Source organism: Myotis myotis, unplaced genomic scaffold (genome assembly GCF_014108235.1).
Source record: "Myotis myotis isolate mMyoMyo1 unplaced genomic scaffold, mMyoMyo1.p scaffold_m19_p_11, whole genome shotgun sequence".
Taxonomy (NCBI): Eukaryota; Metazoa; Chordata; class Mammalia; order Chiroptera; family Vespertilionidae; genus Myotis; species Myotis myotis.
In genome coordinates, this window is record NW_023416315.1 from 32,359,988 (window position 1) to 32,380,440 (window position 20,453).

Genomic DNA, 20,453 nt, shown 5'->3' on the forward strand with positions numbered 1-20,453 from the left:
AACTTTAGAAGTAACTTAATTCAAGGTCATTCATCTAGAATTGGGGCCACTGTGCCAGTCTTTCCAAACAACTGAGTATATAATAAGTAATCCCTTCTTTAAAAATTAGCAATATTAACACACTGCAATTAAAAATAATTTTTAAATTACAAAAGCAAATTTTACTAAAAACAAATGAGTGAAATGAGAAACATTTCATTGCTATATGTGCTTAAAATTATGATGTTTACTACTCTAAAATTGTATACTCCAGAAATACCACACTTCACTATGTAATTAATGTATTCGATGTTCAGGCTTCTGTTTTCTGTACTTTTAATAATTAACTTTACTTTTTTTTAATTTTAAAAATTGAAATGTTAACACATAAGATGAAAAATAGTAAGGAGGGTGTTTTATCTTGAAGGCTGTTTGCTGGGTTCTGTTCTGAAAGAGCTGCATTCAAAACCAGTCTTTGCAGGTGACACTCATCATGATCTCTGCTACTCAAATTAATAATCACTGGGCCTGGTTGCAAAGAATAATGCAAAAAGGATATTCAAGTAGAATCTGCAGACGTTTCGTGATTACTTCTGGTATTACATTTCTCATCGTTCATAACCTGATGACCATTTATGACAGATACTGGGAGTCGCATGGGCCAGTGGCGATCCAATGAGAATTATCAGGGTGTTTCATTAACAAGGATCAAATTGATGCCTCAAAAAGAGAAACCAATGGACACCACCTCAGGATGGTCTTAAATTAAATCTGGACACCTTCGGGCTTTAGGGCCTTTTTAAAGTTTCTTGAGCATTTTTTAAGTAGAAATAAATTCGGGCTTCCAAAAAAAATTATGAATCATGAAAAGTTATTAAAAGATTTAATGTTTCAATAGATTTTGAAAGTCAAGGGATGTCACACATTAAATACTAAATTTGTGAGACAGGCTAACCATTCCACACATCTAACAATCATCAAATCAACTTAATTATAAAAGAAAAATTACACTAAGTAAACATTTCCTTTTTAACCCAAATTTTATCAGAATACCACCTTAATAAGAAAAATTAAGTGGCAGTTTGGCTACTTTCATTATATAAATACAAATATTTTGAAAATTAAACATCTCTTCCCCAATTTTTACTAATAGAAAAATTATTTAAAAATAACTTTTAAGTAGTTTCCTTCACAAGACCCAGTTTATTTTCTAATTTCCCCTTTAGAATCTCTTCTCTTCATGATGTACAATGCAGCATCAGTTTAGGTCTAATGACATTAACTTAAATCAGTGACCATAGATTTTATAAAGCCAGATTTATGGGAAAAGGCCACATTCTTGGTGACAGATATGGCCAAGTAATTTATAAGAACAGTTATGTAAAGAATTTGATTTTAGATTTTAACTGTTCTGTGCTATAAGACCTCTCTGTTACCCTAAATTGCTTAGTAAATGCTCAAGACAGCCTTGGAAGGATGGTTATTCGGAAGAATAAAGTAAAGAACAGCTGATTTCAGTGGAGAATGAAGAAGCAGAGAACATATGGCCTTCTCTGAATATTAGGTAGAATACCGGAGGGCTTTCCACAATGAATGGAGTTCCAATTTTGATCAATTTATCAGGCAAGAGAAAGACCCAGAGGCTGGGGAATTAAAACATATTAAGTCTACAGAATGTGGTTATACATTAGCAATAAAAATAAGGAAAGTCAAGGCAAACAGGTCCAAAGAGGGCTAAGCAGAAGTGAGAAAAACAGAAAGAAGGCAAGAGGAAATAATGAAGCAGATAAGGTATACAGAATAATGTAGTAGAGAATAGTGAAACAAAAATTGAGAAAGGCCTCAAGGAAGCCACAAGAATGTGACAAAGAGGAAATGGATATCAAGAAATGTTATGATGGAAAATTGTTCCCAAATTATTATGACATTTTTAGTTTTCAAATAATACAGAACGGCCATATGTTTTGAAATTTTCAACAAGATCATTAAAATTGCATGAATAAAAATGTATGAAAATTCTACAAAATTATATGGATTTAGACATTTTTTATATTTTAGAAATTTTTTGGTATGTATAATTTTATAACAAATAAAAATTTTAAATATATGTTTTCACTTACCTGATTTTATTTTTGTAAAAATAGGTGTTACTTTTTAGAACAGTTGTAGATTTACAGAAAAACTGAGTAGGTATACAAAGATTCACAAATATTTCTTCCTCCCCACACACAGCTCTTTCTTTAAATTTAAATGTTAAAAGTCTTCATTTTCACATCATAGCACCTTTGATAGGTCAGGGGTAAGGAAAAATGAAGGAGAATGCCAGATAGACAGAAATAGAGGAAGAGATAAACATACCAAGATTTGGAAGTATGCACACTTCATCAATTCTTATTCAGTCCAACAATAAGGAACAAGTCGCTGAGTTAGATACATGGGATAAACACTGAACTTGGAGAATGTGAAGAGGAAAAAGATTTTCACATGAAGACTGAGCTAGCCTTCACTCTGCCTCTGGCATTGTGTGTTTTAAGGTTTTATACTACTTGTGAAGTAGTAAAATAATATTTGAAGGGAATCGGTGATACATTAGGATTTATATTATAAAACGTAGGTCAAGAGGTCTAACTAATAAGACAAGAATGTAGACAAAACCAAATCATAAAAATACTCAATGCAAAAGCAGGCAGAAAAAGAAAGGAAAATGACAAAGAACAAATGGAATAAAAAGAAAACAATGCCAAGCTGGTAGATTTAAACCCAACTGTATCAGTAATTACATTAACTCTAAGTAATGGAACCAATTCAGATAAAGATGGAGATTCTCAGGTTGTATAAAATATCAATTTCCAACTATACGCTGTTTACTAGAAATCCAATCCACTTTAATGTGGCCTATGTGTGCACACGTAAATATTTTAAATATAAAGATACAGATAAACAAAGGAGAATAAAAGATATACCATGGAAACAGCAATCAAAAGAAAGCTGTAGCGCTTATAGTAATATCAAAGTAGGCTGCAGAGCAAGAACATTATCTGGGTAAAAAGGACATTACATTGATAAAGGGGTCAAATCAGCAAAAAGAAATAACAAAAGAGATTCAAAATGTATAAAGCAAAAACTAATAGAACTCCAAAGTGATACATACAAATCTATAGTTATAGTTGGAGATTTTAATACTCTTCTCTTAGTAATTACACCTAGATAGAAAGTAAGTGTATATAATTACAACTAGATAGAAAGTAAGTGTATATAAAAACACCTGAACAACACTGTCAACCTAGTTTTATAGGATATTCTACTCAACAACAGATGAATACACATTCCTTTCAAGTGCACATGGACCAAGATAGACCTTAATCTGGGTCATAAAACAAACCTCAATGAATTCATTTTCAAATAATACAGAACAGCCATATGTTTTAGAAATTTTCAACAAAATCATACAAAATATGTTCTTTGACCAGAGTTGAATTAATCTAGAAATCATTAACAGAAAGCCAAATGGGAAATCCCCCAAATATCTGAAAATAAAACAACATACTTCAAAATATCCCAGTAGTTAAAGAGAAAGTCACAAGGGAAAATAAAAGCTTATAGTCTAAAACCTGAAAGTTTTGTTGGGCAGGACTGCGGCATTGCACTTTCTGATTATAGTAAAAAAAAGAAAATTTAAATATCAGGTCATGGTCTGTAAGAGCTATTATCAGATATTGCACTATTTCAGAGCTGTCTAGAGCCACTGTTATTGTCAATCTGGTTCATGGGTCACTGTTAGGGAAAAACATGTTTTTAACTGGCCTGTCATTTTGGATGCAAAGCTTTAAATGATTCTGAAATTATCTGCATCCCTCCTTCAACATTTCGTTATACCATTTTGGCCAAGAGTACTGAGTCTCCTCACTAAAATTAGCTCTATGAGTCAATGATCAGGTTCAGCTAACAGCTAACAGGGCTCTTGGTGTTATGAGGTGCCTACATAGGCACAGCTCCAGTCTAAAGACTTCCAAAAGGCCCACTCACTTGGGTTTAGATCAGTAAATATGTAAGCATATGCAAAAAAAAAAAAAAGGGATTTTTACATTCTCAAGTACATTTCTATGTTGTTCACCTGTGTATATTGAGGAGGACTAAATTCAGGATCAGGCGCAAATGAATCTATATATATCTATATCTATATCTATATCTATATCTATATCTATATCTATATCTATATCTATATCATCTATATCTATATATCTATCTATGCCTAAGCGACTGTTCGACCATTAGCTATGATGTGCACTGACCACCAGGGGACAGATGCTCAACACACAGGCACGGAAACATGGAACAGCCTGATGACTCTCAGACGGAAGGAGGAAGAGGGGAGGGCAGGAAGAGATTAACCAAAGATCTTACCTGTATATGCATACTAGAGGCCTGGTGCACAAATCAGGCCTGGCCGAGGATTGGGCCGAAACTGGCAGTCCGACATCCGCCGAGGGGTCCTGGATTGTGAGAGGGTGCAGGCCAGGCCGAGGGACCCCACCAGTGCACAAATCTGTGCACTAGGCCTCTAATATACAATAACTATTTGCTAAATAAATGCTTTTCTAAAGTCTTCCCCAAACACTTAGAACTTAGTATATTAAAAGAGTAAAGCTAAGGGCCTGGGAGAGAACTGGCATAGGTACTACTAGGTACCTAATACCTGTGAAGCTTTGTAAAACCTCAGATGCCCAAACTTCACTCCATAAATTTACAATCTATTGATTCAAACAGTGGGCTTTTTGTTATTGTTTGTAATTTTTTCTATAGATGAATTGCAACCAAGCTGAATGCCACTATCATAGGGCTTAAGCTAAAAGACTTCTGGGATAAAGCAATGATTTTCAAAGTGTAGTCCTCAAACCATCAGAATCAGCATTAACTGAGAAATTGTTAGAAACACAGATTCTCTGGCACCACCTCATAACGTCCAAAACAGAAACTCTGTGGTTGTATAAGACTTCCAGATGATTTGAATGTATCCTAAAGATTAAGAAGCTCTACTTAAAGTAGGGCAAATTCAGCTGGCATGAAGGCACCACAAAGAAAGAGGCATGGAAGCAAAAGCTAAAAACGAAATAAATACACAGATAAATTAATAAAGAGGGTAGGAGACAAATTACAAATGTCCCACAGCTTTCCTTAATGTGAACCAGCTAACACTCAACTAAGCAGAGACATATTATTTACACACAAAGATATTTTGATCACCAAAACAAAGCTTTAAAAAACCCCACAGAGTACTAAGCAATCTTATCTTAAAGATCTCCTATCTTGTCATTACATTTCTCTGGACTTAGCCCAATTAAACCAAGGACATCAACCCAATTCTTTCATTGCCTACATTCTTATAGAATACTAGAGCCTGGTGCATGAACTCATGCACCGGTGGGGTCCCTTGCCTGGCCTTTACCCTCTCGCAATCTGGGACCCCTTGGGGGATGTCAGACTGCTAGTTTTGGCCCAGTCCCCGCAGGCCAGGCTGAGGGACCCCACCAGTGCACAAATCCATGCACCAGGCCTCTAGTGTGCATATGAGATCTTTGGTTAATCTCTTCCCACCCTCCCCCCACTTCCCTCTGAGAGTCATCAGTCTGTTCCATGTTTCCATGCCTGTGTGTTGAGTGTCTGCCCCCTGGTGGTCATTGCACATCATAGCTACAGGTCAAACAGTCAAATGGACGGACAATCACTTAGGTTTTTATATATATAGATACAGACGATTTCCTATCAGACAAACCTTCAGTATCCAGAGACACAGTCATTTACTTTCAGGTAGGAGAGTTAGGATTTGATGCTCGAGTTTTGTAGAACAAATCTCTAACAGTTACTAAATAATCTTAGTTGGATTCTGCTCTGTCTTTATAATCCCAAAATTTTAAATATGTTCTGGAAATTTCTCATTAAACACAACTAAAAAGAAACCTCACAACCCCCTATGACACCACTAATCTCTTGTATTTGTCTCCGAAATATAAATATAGCTACGAACCTTTCTGTTACCGCTATCACTATTCTTTCCAGTTACAGGTATCCCCCACTTTTCAAAAGTTCAGGTTACACTACTGCACTTTTACAAAAGACCTACATTAGTACCTGTTTCACTAACAGAAATAAATTCAAAGATGAGTTTTGCTTTAAAAAGATGAAGAGCAAAAATAGCATTCAGTGTTTGTTCTGCAGCAAACTGTTCATGCACCTTGAGCAGTGAAAGTGACACCACCAAGCTCCTTTCCCTAGAACAACACTCAGCATCGAGCCCCCAGAGCTTTGAACTGTGTCTGTGAGCGTCTGTGCTTTATCTCTATTTATTTTGTGTACCCGTTAGCAAGATGTGTTCTAAGGTATTAGAAAGCCTAAGAGCACTCCCAAGGGTGTTATACTTAGCATAAAACTGGACATAATTACGGTTTTCAAACATGGTGAATGAAATAAGGATACTGGGCAGGCATTGAACTTTCCTGCACCCACACCAAGTATTGAGTTTTTGAAAGGGCACATAGGTTTAGGGCAGGTTTTGAGGATGTTTTGAGTGCCTACAAAGAACTGAGAGAAAAATGCATGAAGCAAAGACATCAAGCATACTGTCATTTTCAAGTCTTCCATATCAGCGACCTTCAACATCAAGTCAGGCAGACATAGAAGATGTAGGTGTTAGTGACATGCATGCCCTGATGGATTCAAACAACAATAAGATGCTAATAGATAACCTTCTTCCTCTCTCTCCTACACCCCAGTCTCCTGAACTTCCCACCACCCCAAACTCTATCAACTTAGCTTAGCATCACAGCTCTCAGCCCCCTGCCTTCCCAATTCTGGTTGAAACTACACTGTACATACATTATTTCTACCTTATACAGACTGCATAGTTATCATATCATTCCTGCTTTTATTATATGTTAGTGTTATTTTAAGTTTTATGTTATTTGATTCTTTTTGGGATCTGGGAATGCTCAACAAATTTTCCATATAAATTAATGGCAATTGCTTCTTCACTTTATACCATTTCTGCTTTTGAAAGATTTCACAGAAACACTCTATTTTCAGATATCGAGAAAAATCTTTAGGTATATTAAAGTCAGCCGGTATCATTTAATATTCACCTTTCTTCCTTGCTTCCCCATTTTAGTTAATTATCTGCTACAACCTCTAGTGTGAATTTGTGTCTCCTGAATCCTCTTCATTTATTTTCCCATCAGCCTCCAAACTGGTCTACTTCCAGCTGCTCATTCATTTATTACACAGGCCTCCACAATATCAACCTTCTAAAGCACTATCCGCCATATTACCTCTTACTGTCAGTGGATCCCCATTAGACTATAAATATCTTTAGTCTGAATCCAGGCTCCAATCTACCTTAAACTTACATCACATGACTCTAATTCCACTCTGTATCTTTTTCATTGTCATTCATTCTCTTGAAGGATTTGCTACCTGCCATATTCATCTTTTGAAATCTGGTCATACTTCAAGATCCACTCAAATGTCACCTTGGTTTAATAGAAATTTCTAATAGAAAGATTCCTTTTAGAAATATTCCCATGATCCTCTAAATTTTATGATATATATATATTAGAGGCCAGGGGCAGGGGAGGTCCCTCAGCCTGACCTGCGCCCTCTCACAGTCTGGGACCGCTCACCCCTAAACGCTTGCCTACCTGCCTGCTTGCCCCTAACTGCTTGCCTGCCTGTCTGCTCAGTGCACGTCATAGCGACTGGTCATTCCGGTCATTCTGCCATAACGGTCGCTTAGGCTTTTATATATATACAGGATATCATATACAACATATAATAATTTGATGGATGAATAAATGAATGGATTTTAATATCTTTAATGAATATGAAATTAACTAGGAAAATAAATTTGAAGACAATCAACCTAGGAATCTTATTTTTAAAAGAATAGGGAGCCTTAACCGGTTTGGCTCAGTGGATAGAGTGTTGGCCTGCAGACTCAAGGGTTCCAGGTTCGATTCCGGTCAAGGGCATGTACCTTGGTTACAGGCACATCCCCAGTAGGGAGTGTGCAGGAGGCAGCTGATCAATGTTTAGAAACATCTATGTTCCTAACTCTCTATCCCTCTCCTTTCTCTCTGTAAAAAAATCAATAAAATATATTAAAATGAAATGCCTCGCCCTAACTGGTTTGGCTTAGTAGATAGAGCGTCAGCCTGCAGACTGAAGGGTCCCAGGTTCGATTCCGGTCAAGGGCATGTACCTTGGTTACGGGCACATCCCCAGTAGGGGGTGTGCAGGAGGCAGCTGGTCAATGTTTCTCTCTCATTGATGTTTCTAACTCTCTAACCCTCTACCTTCCTCTCTGTATAAAATCAATAAAATATATTTTAAAAAATAAATAAATAAAAGAATAGGGAAAGGAGGAACCCACACTGTTTGCTCTGCCCAGGGGATTCCATGAGATCCCATCCCATCCAATTTGCAGCCCCTCCCAACCTATTTGTAGCAGCTTTTACATATGAATGGTCTGTCCTGGCTCAGGCTTCAGGCTTTGCTAAAGTCTCTCAAACAAGCTGCAGCTGGTGACAGCAAACCCCAAACCTATCAATAAAAGACCCAAGACCCAGCACTAGTGCCAGCCTGCCTTGCTTCACAGCTGGGCCTCACCTCCTGCACAGCAGCGCTCCCACTGTAGTCTCAGCTGGTCATCACAGCCAATTGGTCTGGAAGTCAACTCCTCCCAGAGATGCCAACAGCAATTCAGGCTCAACTACAAGATTATGAGCACAGCCCACATAGGGGTGCATCTAGAGTGCCCAGCTCAGGTGACTGGGAAGGCTGAGCCACTGGGCCCTAGAGGACACCTACTACACAAGGCCACTCTACCAATTCCAAGAGACATAGCAGCTCTACCTAATACATAGAAACAAATCCAGGGAAGCAGCCAAAATGCAGAGACAAAGAAACATGTCACATATGAAAGAAATCGAAGCAAGCAAACTGGATACCGAGTTCAAAACCATAGGTATAAGGTTACTCAAAGACCTTCATGAGACTTTCAAGGATCCTAGTGAGAATGTCAAAGACATGAAAAAGGACCAGTCAGAAATTAAGCATAAACGTGTACCAACATCAAAATTATGAGGGTGCCAGAAGAAGAGAAAGAGCAAGATATTGAAAACCTATTTAAAGAAATAATGACAGGAAACTTCCCCTACCTGGTGAAAGAAATAGACTTTCAGGTCCAGTAGGTGCAGAGTCCAAAACAAGAGGAACCCAATGAGGACCACACCAAGACACATCATAATTAAAATGCCAAGGGCTAAAGACAAAGAGAGAATCTTAAAAGCATCAAGAGAAAAGCATTTAGTTACCTACAAGGGAGAGCCCATTCAACTGTAAGCTGATTTCTCAACAGAAACTTTGCAAGCCAGAAGGGAATGGCGAGAAATAATCAAAGTGCCAGATAGTAAGGACCTACAAGCAAGATTACTCTACCCAGCAAAGCTCTCATTTAGAATTGAGGGTCAGATAAAGAGTTTCACAAACAAAAAAAAAGCTAAAGGAGCTCATCACCACCAAACCAGTATTATATGAAATGTTGAAGGGTATTATTGAAGAAGAAAGGAGAAGACAGAAGAAGGAAGAAGAAGAAAAAGGAGGAGGAGGAGGGGGAGGAGAAATAAAAATATGAACAATAAAAATGGCAACAAATACATATCTATCAACAATTGAACCTAAAAATCAAAATAAATGAAAAAAAATCTAATGGTCAAAATACACTAGTGAATAAAACAAAATCAGAAGCATGGAAGCATGGAACAGATTGAGAAATCGCAGGGGGGGTGGAGGGGGGATGGGAAGAGTATGAATATGTCTGTGGGACTTATCCAATCAGTTGAAAGCCTTAAGAACAAAAACTGATTTCCTGGAGAAGTAATTACCTATGGACACAGACAGTAGTGTGATAATGGCCTGGGTTGGGCAGGAACTGGGTAGAGGAGGGTATGGGGGGGGAAAGGGGGAACATCTATAATACTCTCAACAATAAAGGTTTTTAAAAAGAAAAGAAAAAATAGGGAAAAATTGATTCTATGATTTCTTTACAAATGAAAGCTTCAAAAGAAAAGTCAAAGAATCTTTTGTCAGAGTGCTGAATGCTCTACATGAAATTCAACTTCTCTTAAAAAAGATCTACATTTATAGGCCATCTCACAGAAGGTCCTTGATATAATCAGGCAATTTTTCAATTCTTTAATAATTGACACAAATAAGTAATCTGACAAGAGAAATTTGCATCTGGAAGTTTCAGTCAGTTATTGACTGATGTAATTCACTTGGATGGACTGAATCCCATTGATTTAGTCTCTGGTAGGCCTATCTGCCTTGTGCAGCTGTCTGTGTCCATCTGATTTACTGAGCAATTACAGGGAGTGCCTAACAGTTTCATTCAAGGCAGAACTCCTCCACTTGCGATTATTTAGAGGGAACATACTTAAAGAGTTACTTTTTCTGTAGTTCAATCTATCAGTTCTCACAGTGCTCAAGTGGTTGCTCTTTGTGAACTAAGACACACTAAAGAGTTCTTGGCTTCATGTATTTTTGTATTTAAAAATGACATACACAGAATATATGGACAATTTTACACAAAAGTCAAATCATACAGTTACATTCTTAGTAGTATAGTCATGAAGTAATATTCAACCTCTAACTTGTCACTTTTTACCCATAATACTTTTCTCAAAGTTACTTTTCCAGAGTATTTATCTGCAGTTTAAAGGAAAAGCACAAAGCATTAAACAATATAGGACCTGTGAAAGAAAGGCTGAAGGAACTGTGTTATTCACTTTTTAATAATTGTTTAAATTTCTTTCTCTCTTTCACCAAAGAACTAAAGAAAGGGTATAATAAAACAAACTTTTGTTAGATAACAGCATACCCTTGTCTAAGGTAGAATTAAATAGCATAATAACCAATGTGGGTAAATAAGAAAAGGTATTGTTTTAGAGAGAAATGATAAATCCTGGAATCGATCATTTAGTTTTCAGATAATAATACATGCAAGGAAATAAAGATCATAAGAACCTTTCTAACATGCAAGGTTTTAAAGAGAAAAATCCAGATTTAGCAGTAAATAAATCTTTTGAAATACATGATAAGGCATGTCACTTATTTGTGTTCTAGTTTCTAATTCTAGTTCCACTAACAAAGTTAGAGTAAATAAAAACTGTATTGATAAAAACAGCAATTGGCCCTAGTCAGGAAACTCAATTGGTTAGAGCAAAGTCCGGATATGCCAAGGTTGTGGGTTTGATCTCTGGTTACGGCACATACAAGAAGCAACCAATGAATGCATAAATAAGTGGAACAATAAATTCTCTCTCTCTCAAATCAATAAATAAAATAATCAAGAAGAGGACATATAATCTAATTCCAAGTCTAATCTTATCTTAGAATACTATAGTCAAGCAATGAAGTAGAAAGTAAGCAATGTCATTATTTATATACATAAATATTTCTATATTATATATTGAGTTATTATTTGCCAGTATGAAAAAAAAAACAGACTTGCTGGAGAGAAAGAGAGAGAAGACCAAACCCTTCTTGCTTTCACTAAAGAGAATGCAACAACATGGAAAACTCCAAATATTGGATGGGATCAGATCGTTCCAAGGGTGAAATCAAGTAAGAAAACAACTGTGGAATCTAAATAAAAAGATCTGATCATGAAACTCTAAAGAAAAAAAAAAAGACTTAATGACACTGAAAAACTAGCCTACAGTTAGCAATTTTATCTGATATCAATAAATTATACATTGTTACCAAAAATTGTTTTCAGGAATTTAAGACAGCCAAACATCAGAACAAGAAGGTCTAGGAAATGTATAAAATGAACAGTTTTATATATGAGATATAATACTACTGCTATGCTGGGTGCAGAATTTAAAAAGATATGACTGTGAAGATCAAAGCTCAAGAAATGTACCAAGAATTGATCACTAATTACACTGAAGTGACCAGACTAAATAAATGTCAAAGAATAAAAGTATGTGATAAACTCATTTTTTTAGAAGGCAAAACACCTCAATAAAGAAGCAGAGTACATGGAAAGACAACACATGGATGAGAAAATCCAGATGGCTAATCAATATATGTATACTATTCCACCTCATAGGTAGTCACAAAATATAATCAACATGCCAATTTCTATGCACCAGAATTGTCAAAATCTGTGCCATGACATTGTCACATATTTGGGTCTGTTGGGAAATGAAATAACATTATCTATTAAAATGTAAAATACACATATACTCTGTCCTAGCAAACTCACTTTGAATAGAAATCAAACAGAAAAAGATTAAAAAAAAATAGCCTGGCTGGCATGGCTCAGTGGTTAAGCATTGACCTATGAACCAGGAGGTCACCGTTTGATTCCAAGTCAGGGCACATGCCCAGGTTGCATGCTCAATCCCCAGTGTGAGGCATGCAGGAGGCAGCCAATCAATGATTTTCTCTCATCACTGATGTTTCTATCTCTCTCTCCCTCTCCCTTTCTCTCTGAAATCAATAAAGATATATTTAAAAATAATATAGTATATTAAGGACAGTTATCCTTAATATAAGTTTACAGTAAATATTGCTAGTACATAGCTTTGTACTAGTTTTACGTGGGACAACATGATGACTTGATTCCCCATAGAAATGTATCCTGTCAAAGTTAGCAGGCATTAATCTTTTGGACCTCTGAGTTTATTCCTACTTTATTTTCTTGCATAATCAGCTACACATACAAAGTGACAGTAAAAAGTAGGACACTACTGAGTTACACGTAGTAGGTGAGGTCTATGTAATTACTAAACCAAGCTTTCCTGATTTATTGACATGCCATTTTATAATCAGGGGTTTCTAGGAAGAAAATAGAGAAAAATGGAGAAAAAATTAACTTTAAAGAAATAACATCATTGTGAAGATATAAATACAACTAAGTGATTTGTTTATCACAGTTAACGTGTAAAAAGGGCAAAGCCATGTTCCTAAAAAATATTTTATTTAATTTGAAAACAGATTCATATAATAGAATTCAGTGCTTGGTCACTCTTCCCCTACATTCCTATCCTAACTTGGGCTTCTTTTTAATGAAAAAAAGGAGTCAGCAAAACAAAATGCCAGCTTTAAATCATTTTGCAACATTTTGTGTCAAAAACGTAATGGGAAATGCACACATCAAGGGAAAGGTTACTGTTCTTCCAGAACATCTTTTCACTTGGTTCATGGCCCATTCTTCTACATAGCTGTGCGGGCACTACTGATGGTTTTCTCTCTCGGTTTAATGTGGCATTTGAGGGATTATGGCATTTTCAGAAAACCACAGCGCAGTGATTTTAGTGGTTATCTGGCTGAAAGTGATACTGTGATTGAGAATAAGTGCATTGTTTATGTGCAATGGTAAAAGTCAGCTACCAAGTCATCTCACAATGTCAAACCAATTCTTGATTATGTATTTTCTTAATATTACACGAGATCAGTCTAGAAAGTGAGACAGAATTAGAGGAAACTCCTTTTAAGTGGGAACATGCTTTATGTATAAGTACATTATATTTAGCTTTAAATCCTATTAAGTACAGGGCAATAGGAAAAGCTAATTCAGAAACTGATAATCTTAATTCATTTCAGTTTAGGATAAATGTAATTGATCCTTGAAACTGTTTCACAAAAAGGGTTATAATGAATTAAAAATTAAAAGAAAAATTATTAAGAATTAAAATGAAAAGAAACCATATTCAGTGGGGCCTTGACTTACGAGTTTAATTCGTCCATGACGGAGCTCGTAACTCAAATTACTCATATGTCAAATCAAAAAGTGAACGAGTGAGAAACGTGATGCTGGGCTGATGTGTGGCATTCACTGTGACGTTCACTGCGCCAATTAGCGGTGGGGTATCTGAAGCTGGCTCATAACCCGAATTTTAGCTCACAACTCAAAGCAAAAAATCGGCCGAGAGACAGCTCGTATCTCGAAAAACTCATCAGTCGGGACACTCGCAAGTCAAGGCCCCACTGTATCATATATGCAAAACAATTGAATAAATAAAAATGCTATAAATACTCAGCTATCATGTCATCTACAAATATATTTTAGCCTATTTAAAAGCTCAGTAAATATTTTGTTATATAGAATTAAGAAGAAAACAAAAAACTTTTCAAAGTAAACTACTATAAACCATCCCTCATAAACCTACATCTCAATTAGTAAAAAATGAAAAATGGCTATCTAATAATTAACTCACATATTTGTGATAGGCTATGATTTATAAAATATATAACTGAAATTGAAATTAGAAAAAATATTATGGGCTAACAGTGGGAGATTTGTGCAATAAATTATTCAGAATTCTTTACACCTGGATACCACTTTTCATTTCCAAAATTCTCTTTTTCAATCATATATATATATATATATATATACATATATATATACATATATATATATATATATATATGAGGCCCGGTGCACGAAATTCGTGCACTGGGGATGGGTGGGGGGTCCCTTAGCCCAGCAAGTGCTCTCTCGCAGTCCGGGACCCCTCCCTCCTTACTGCCCACCTGCTTGCTGCTTCCTACCGCTCGGCTTGCTGCTCCTTAGCGCTCCCGCGAAGGCCTTGGGTCTGCTGGGTGCCCGGCCTGCGGGTTTGTGTCTCTGATACCCCCAGCAGCCCCGGCACCTTGATGGCGGGGCTTGGGGCTGCGGGTCTTTGATCAGGGCCCCAGCAGCCCCAGCACCAAGGTGGTGGGCCTTGGGGCTGCTGGGTACAGGCCCCCGCTGCGTGTTTGTGTCTTCTATCAGGCGCCCAGCAGCCCCAGCAGCCCCAGCACCGCCTAAATAACTTAAGGGAAACTTTATTTAGTCTTCTTTTAAAAGCAATCTAGTTTAAAAATGAGTTGCAGTTAAGAGAGAACAAAGAACATGGTACCTAAGAGTGAGATAGACAGACAGAGGAGAGGCTGGGCACTGGTCAGGGGCTTACATGCCAACTGTTCTCCACCTGGGAAATGATGTAAAATCGGTTTCTTTAGTTTTCTGCTTAATGGTCTTCTCCAGAGAGTGGAGTGGCATCTGCTCGCTTCTCTCTGGGGCCTGGCTTGGTGGTCGCCTTGGGGTCTGGCTGCGCTCCAGCGGGATCCGAACGGGCCTGCCTGCTCCGCCTGGCCCTGTCCAAACATTGCTTCTTCTGAGTCTTCATTGGGCACAGCCCCGCTCCATCACCTCCTCCTGTGTCTCCCACCTCCAGGGCCGATAAAGAGGCCCACACAGAGTTCAGGTCTGCAAGGAGCTGGTCTTCTGCTTTCAGAACCTTCGGGATCTCCTCTTGCAATCGTTCCCTTCCATGACCTTCCTTCCCTACCTCCGGAATCTTCCCAGAGCACCACAGCCTGCCCTCCAGTAGAAGGTTGTCTTTGTGTGACTTTCAGGGCAGCCTTCAAGGCCTGGTGGCCTTCCACGTTGGGCGCCGGGCCTCAGGCCCGGCGGGGAAGGCAGGCGGCTCCCCAGCAAGTCCCGCTGCACCAGGCACACGTGCGCCCACCCCAGACTGCGCCCTCCAGGCATGGCGGCTCCACACTGTGCTCAGGGCCTGGGAGTTAAGCAGCAGGGTGGTCCTGATGCGCCGGTGGCTGTGGCAGCCAAGCAGAGTTCCGACAGGCTGCGGCAGCTGCAGGAGGCTGGCCTCAGATTTGGACTTGAGCAGGTGAGGCAGGCGGGGCAGCAGCTGGACAGGGGGGCGGCAGCGGAGGCGGGGCAAGGGCAGGGGTGAAGGGGCCTGTGGTAAATCTAGGGGCCGGGGCGCTGGCTCCACCACAGGGGCTGGGGTCGCAAAGTCTTGCAAGGAGGTGGAGGAGAGGGTGCTGTAGGCGGAGTCCATGGAGCAGGAGCTGCCCTCCCCGGGGCCCAGGGCCAGCAGCTCGCTGGTCAGTGTGACAGATGAGGCGGTGGTACTAAGGGACATCTTGTCCGATTGGGAGCTGAAGGGGCCGCCCTCAAACTCGGTAGAGGAGAGTGTCTCCCCGGGCTCCAGCACCACCACGGCCAGGGTCTCCGGGGAGCTGTCGGAGGCGCAGTGCTGGGTGTCCAGGCTGTTGCTGCTTTTGCGCAGGATGGTGGGGAAGCTGGCGGCAGAAGTACTACTCTCCCCACCCTCCTCTTCCTCCTCATCTTCCTCCTCGTCCTCTTGCTCCTCCTCCTCCTCCTCCTCCCGGCTCTGTAGGTGCTGCTGGCTGCCCGCATGCTCCTACGCACGCAGCTGCTGCAACTGGTTCTGGGCATTGTAAATGGAGTCCACCCAGCCCTGGCACAGAGCCTGCCCGCTGGCCTGGAACGTGTAGGCCCCCACGGCGCTGTGGAACTTGTTCAGGTAGATGAGGAGGAAGGAGCCAGGGTCCCGCAGCTCCCGGCACAAGATCTTGTCCACCAGCAGTGGTGGCCTGATGACCCTGGTCCCCTCAGCCTTCTTCACTGCCTTGGTCACTAAGAGCAGGTCCGTGAAGAGGAAGCAGTACACATCCATCTTGCTGTCCTTTCCCTCCTTCATCCTCAGGCTGCCCTCCAACATCAGCTGACACGTCTCCTCTGGGGAGGCACCTGGGATGGGCACGGTCAGGTCCAGGTGCAGAAATTCCTTCAGGAGCTTGTCCACCTCGTCGTTGCTACCCTCCACCACCTTGTAGGCATCCATGCAGCTCACCACGGCGGCCAGCTGCTGCCGCTCCTGTCGCCCGCATGCACGCGGTCACGTGGTGGATGAAGCGCTCCACGGAGCTGATCATGGTGGTGACGGCCTCCTTGGCACGTGGCTCGTCCCTCTTCCTCAGCACCGACTTGAGCAGCAGCGGTACTTGGTGAGCCGCTGGTGGGGCTTGGCGAGCATGTCGCTCAGCTTCAGCCGCTGGCACTGCTGGTACTTCTCGGCCCACGTCACCTAGGCCGGGAAGAGGTTGTTGTCCATGTACTCCATGCAGCCCTCCTCCTCCATGCAGTACCGGACGTAGGGCTTGAAGAGGGAGCTGAACATCTTGAAACCTTTGAGGAGGTCCCGGGCTGCAGCAGCCCCCGCGTGCGCAGCGCCTTCTCCGCCATCGGCGCCATCACGCTGCCCCACAGCCCGCGGTGCAGATGCGCGATCTTGGGGATGTTGCTGAACAGGAGCGGGTCTTGGAGGTGTCGGGACTCTTCCCCAGGGCGACCCTTCACCCGGGAGTCCCCGCCGCTCCATTTACCCCCTCGGCCAGCGGGGAGCGCCCTCGGTGGGTCCGCTGCTCTGGGCGCTGGGGAGGAGGAGACCACGGAGGGCGAGGCCCTGAAGCAGGAGGCCCCGGAAGGCGGGTGGCGCCCCAGCACATCCTGCTGCACCAGGCGCATGTGCCCCGCCCACACCGGTGCCCTTCAGGCCCGCAGGGCTCCACGCTGCACTCAGGGCCTGGGCAGCACTCCAGGAGCTGGGCATGGAGGTGTCGGGACTCCTCCCCAGGGCGACCCTTCACCCGGGAGTACCCATCGCTCCATTCACTCCCTCGTCCAGCAGGGAGCGCCCTCGGTGGGTCCTCTGCTCTGGGAGCTGGGGAGGAGGAGGCTGGCAGAGGGCAAAGCCCTAAAGCAGGAGGAAGCCTTGGAAGGCAGGCAAGGAGCCCAGGACTCAAGGCGCTCCCGCCGCCACCCCGCGTCCTGCTAGGGCCTGCACCCAGGAGTGCCATGGCTGCGGCAGGGCCACCGGCTGGGCTTGAAAGTGAGTCCTCCACGAACAGTCCCAGCAGCCTGCCTGGTGTGGGTGGGGATTTCGGGTCACCTTGAGGGAGGCTCCGGCCTTTCTCTGCTGCTCTCCTGGTGGAGCAGTGGGACTCCAGCACTGAGGTCAGAGGAGCCGCCTTACAGCCCCCAGGCTGCTTCTCGGAGTCTGAAGTTTCGCCATTGGCCACTGCCTAGGACGGGACCTCTGCACCCCCAGGGTGCATAAACACACAGGGCTTCCATCAGGCTCTGCTGATCCCCGGGCCGGGAGGCCTCTCGGCTCCGCTGATCCCAGGGCCCTGAGGCCTCTCTGCTCTGCAGCTTCAGGGCTGTTTGGCTTCGCTCCACCGCTTGGAGCCTGAATATGCAAATTAACTGCCATCTTTTAGCTTCTATAATTGAAACATTGTATCTTTTGGAGCTGTTGCTTCAGGAGCTCAGAGCCCCGCAGCCACAGGTGGGGAACCTTGGCTTCCTCCATCGCTGGGGCAACCAAGCCTCCTGTTCTCAGCTGCCTGGCTGCCGGCCGCCATCTTGGTTGGCAGTTAATTTGCATATCTCACTGATTAGCCAATGGGAAGGGTAGCGGATGTATGGCTAATTACCATGTTTCTCTTTTATTAGATAGGATATTCTATCTAATAATAGACAAACATAGTAATTAACCATACCTCCAACACGCTTCCCATTGGCTAATCAGGGTGATATGCAAATTAACTGCCAACCAAGATAGCGGCCGGCAGCCAGGCAGCTGAAGCAAACAGGAGGCTTGCTTGCTCCAGCGATGGAGGAAGCCAAGGTTCCCCGCCTGCCGCTGCAGGCCTCTGAGCTGCACTCTAAGCAACTATGTTGCAATTATAGAAGCTAAACAATCCCCAGAAACCTGCTTTCAGCCAGCCGGGCCTCAGAGCTGGAGTTGCAACAGTGTTTCAATTGTAAAAGCTAAACAAAGCCCAGATACCTGCTTTCAGCAGCCGAGGTCTCAGAGCTGGAGCCAAGCCTCAGAGCTAAAGCCGGCTCTCAGCTCCAGTGACAGCCATAGAAGGTAAATAAATCCCAGAATAAAAAGAAAAAAGAAAAAAATGAGAGGTTGGGAGCTTCAGTCACCCGCCAGCCTGAAAACGGCCCTCAGCCCCTCAACCAGACTGGCCAGGCACCCCAGTGGGGACCCCCACCCTGAAGGAGGTGTGACCAGCTGCAAACAGCCATCATCCCCTCATCCAGGCTGGCCAGAAACCCAAGCGGGACCCCCACCTTGATCCGGGATACCCTTCAGGGCAAACCAGCCGGCCCCCACCCATGCACCAGGCCTCTATCCTATATAGTAAAAGGGTAATATGCAAACTGACCCTAACAGCAGAATGACTGGGAATGACTGGTCACTATGACACACACTGACCACCAGGGGGCAGACGCTCAATGCAGGAGCTGCCCTCTGGTGGCCAGGGCGCTCTCACATGGGAGGAGCTCTGCTCAGCCACAAGCCAGACTGATGGCTGCCAGTACAACAGTGATGGTGGGAGCCTCTCCTGCCTCCTCAGCAGCGCTAAGGATGTCCAAAGAAGTTTAGGCCTGCTCCCTGCTGGCAAGTGGACATCCCCCGAGGGCTGCCGGGCTGCCAGAGGGATGTCTGATTGCCATCTTAGGCCCAATCTCCCAGGGAGCGGGCCTAAGCCAGCAGGTGGTCATCCCCTGAGGGGTCCCAGACTGCGAGAGGGCACAGGCCGGGCTGAGGGACCACCCCCCCCCCGCCCCGAGTGCACAAGTTTTTGTGCACCGGGCCTCTAGTATATATATATATATAAGCCTAAGCAACCAACTGACCAGCTGGTAGCTATGACGCACACTGACCACCAGAGGGCAGATGCTCAATGCAAGAGCGGAAACCACAGGCATGGAAACATGGAACAGACTGATGAATCTCAGAGTGAAGGGGGGAGGGGAAGTGTGGGAAGAGATTAATCAAAGATCTTACATGCATACTAGAGACCCAGTGCACGGAATCGTGCACCAGTGTGATTCCCCCTGCCTGTCCTGTGCCCTCTTGAAATCTGGGACCCCTCGGGAGATGTCGGAAAGCCGGTTTCAGCCGGATCCCCACAGTCCAGGCCAAGGGACTACACTGGTGCACAAATCTGTGCACCGGGCCTCTAGTAGTAGTATAAAGTCATAGAATGTGAAAATTAAAGGGATCTGCAAATCAACTTAATACATTGCTTGTGCTATGAATGAAATAACTGGTTCCCAGAAAAGTTACCTACATACCTCATGGTGATACAGCTTCTTGTTTAAAATTTCAGCCTTTCAATTTCAGTCCCATGCCCCCCCCCCCCCCCATCATTTTCCTGGTTAGTTACTTAAGTTATAATTATGGTTTTCCTAATCAACAATCTCTCCATATACAACAACAATATTCAGTGGAAAATTAGTTTACTAATGACACATACCACATGGAGAAAATGAGTGAATAAAATAAAATAAGGAGAAAAAAATGAGGTTTGATAGCTTCTCTTCTCTATCCTTAATCATAAAATACAAAAGTGAAAGCATTCTATTCAAATTCCACTTAACTAAAACACACACACACACACACACACACACACACACACACACACACACACTTTAATATTGAACAAGATCACCTTAAGGTTATGTAATTCTGAGTTTATGTATTTCTGAGGTTTAACTCTCAGAAGTGTATACT

At 42.3% G+C, this 20,453-nt stretch overlaps 1 protein-coding gene and 1 pseudogene across 8 annotated transcripts in view; both read right to left on the minus strand.

The window, feature by feature from the left end:
- Positions 1-20,453, minus strand: part of PHF14 (PHD finger protein 14) — a 164,479-nt gene that overhangs the window by 67,706 nt on the left and 76,320 nt on the right. The gene's annotated exons all lie outside the window — the stretch shown is intronic.
- Positions 15,450-17,383, minus strand: LOC118666524 (annotated as a pseudogene).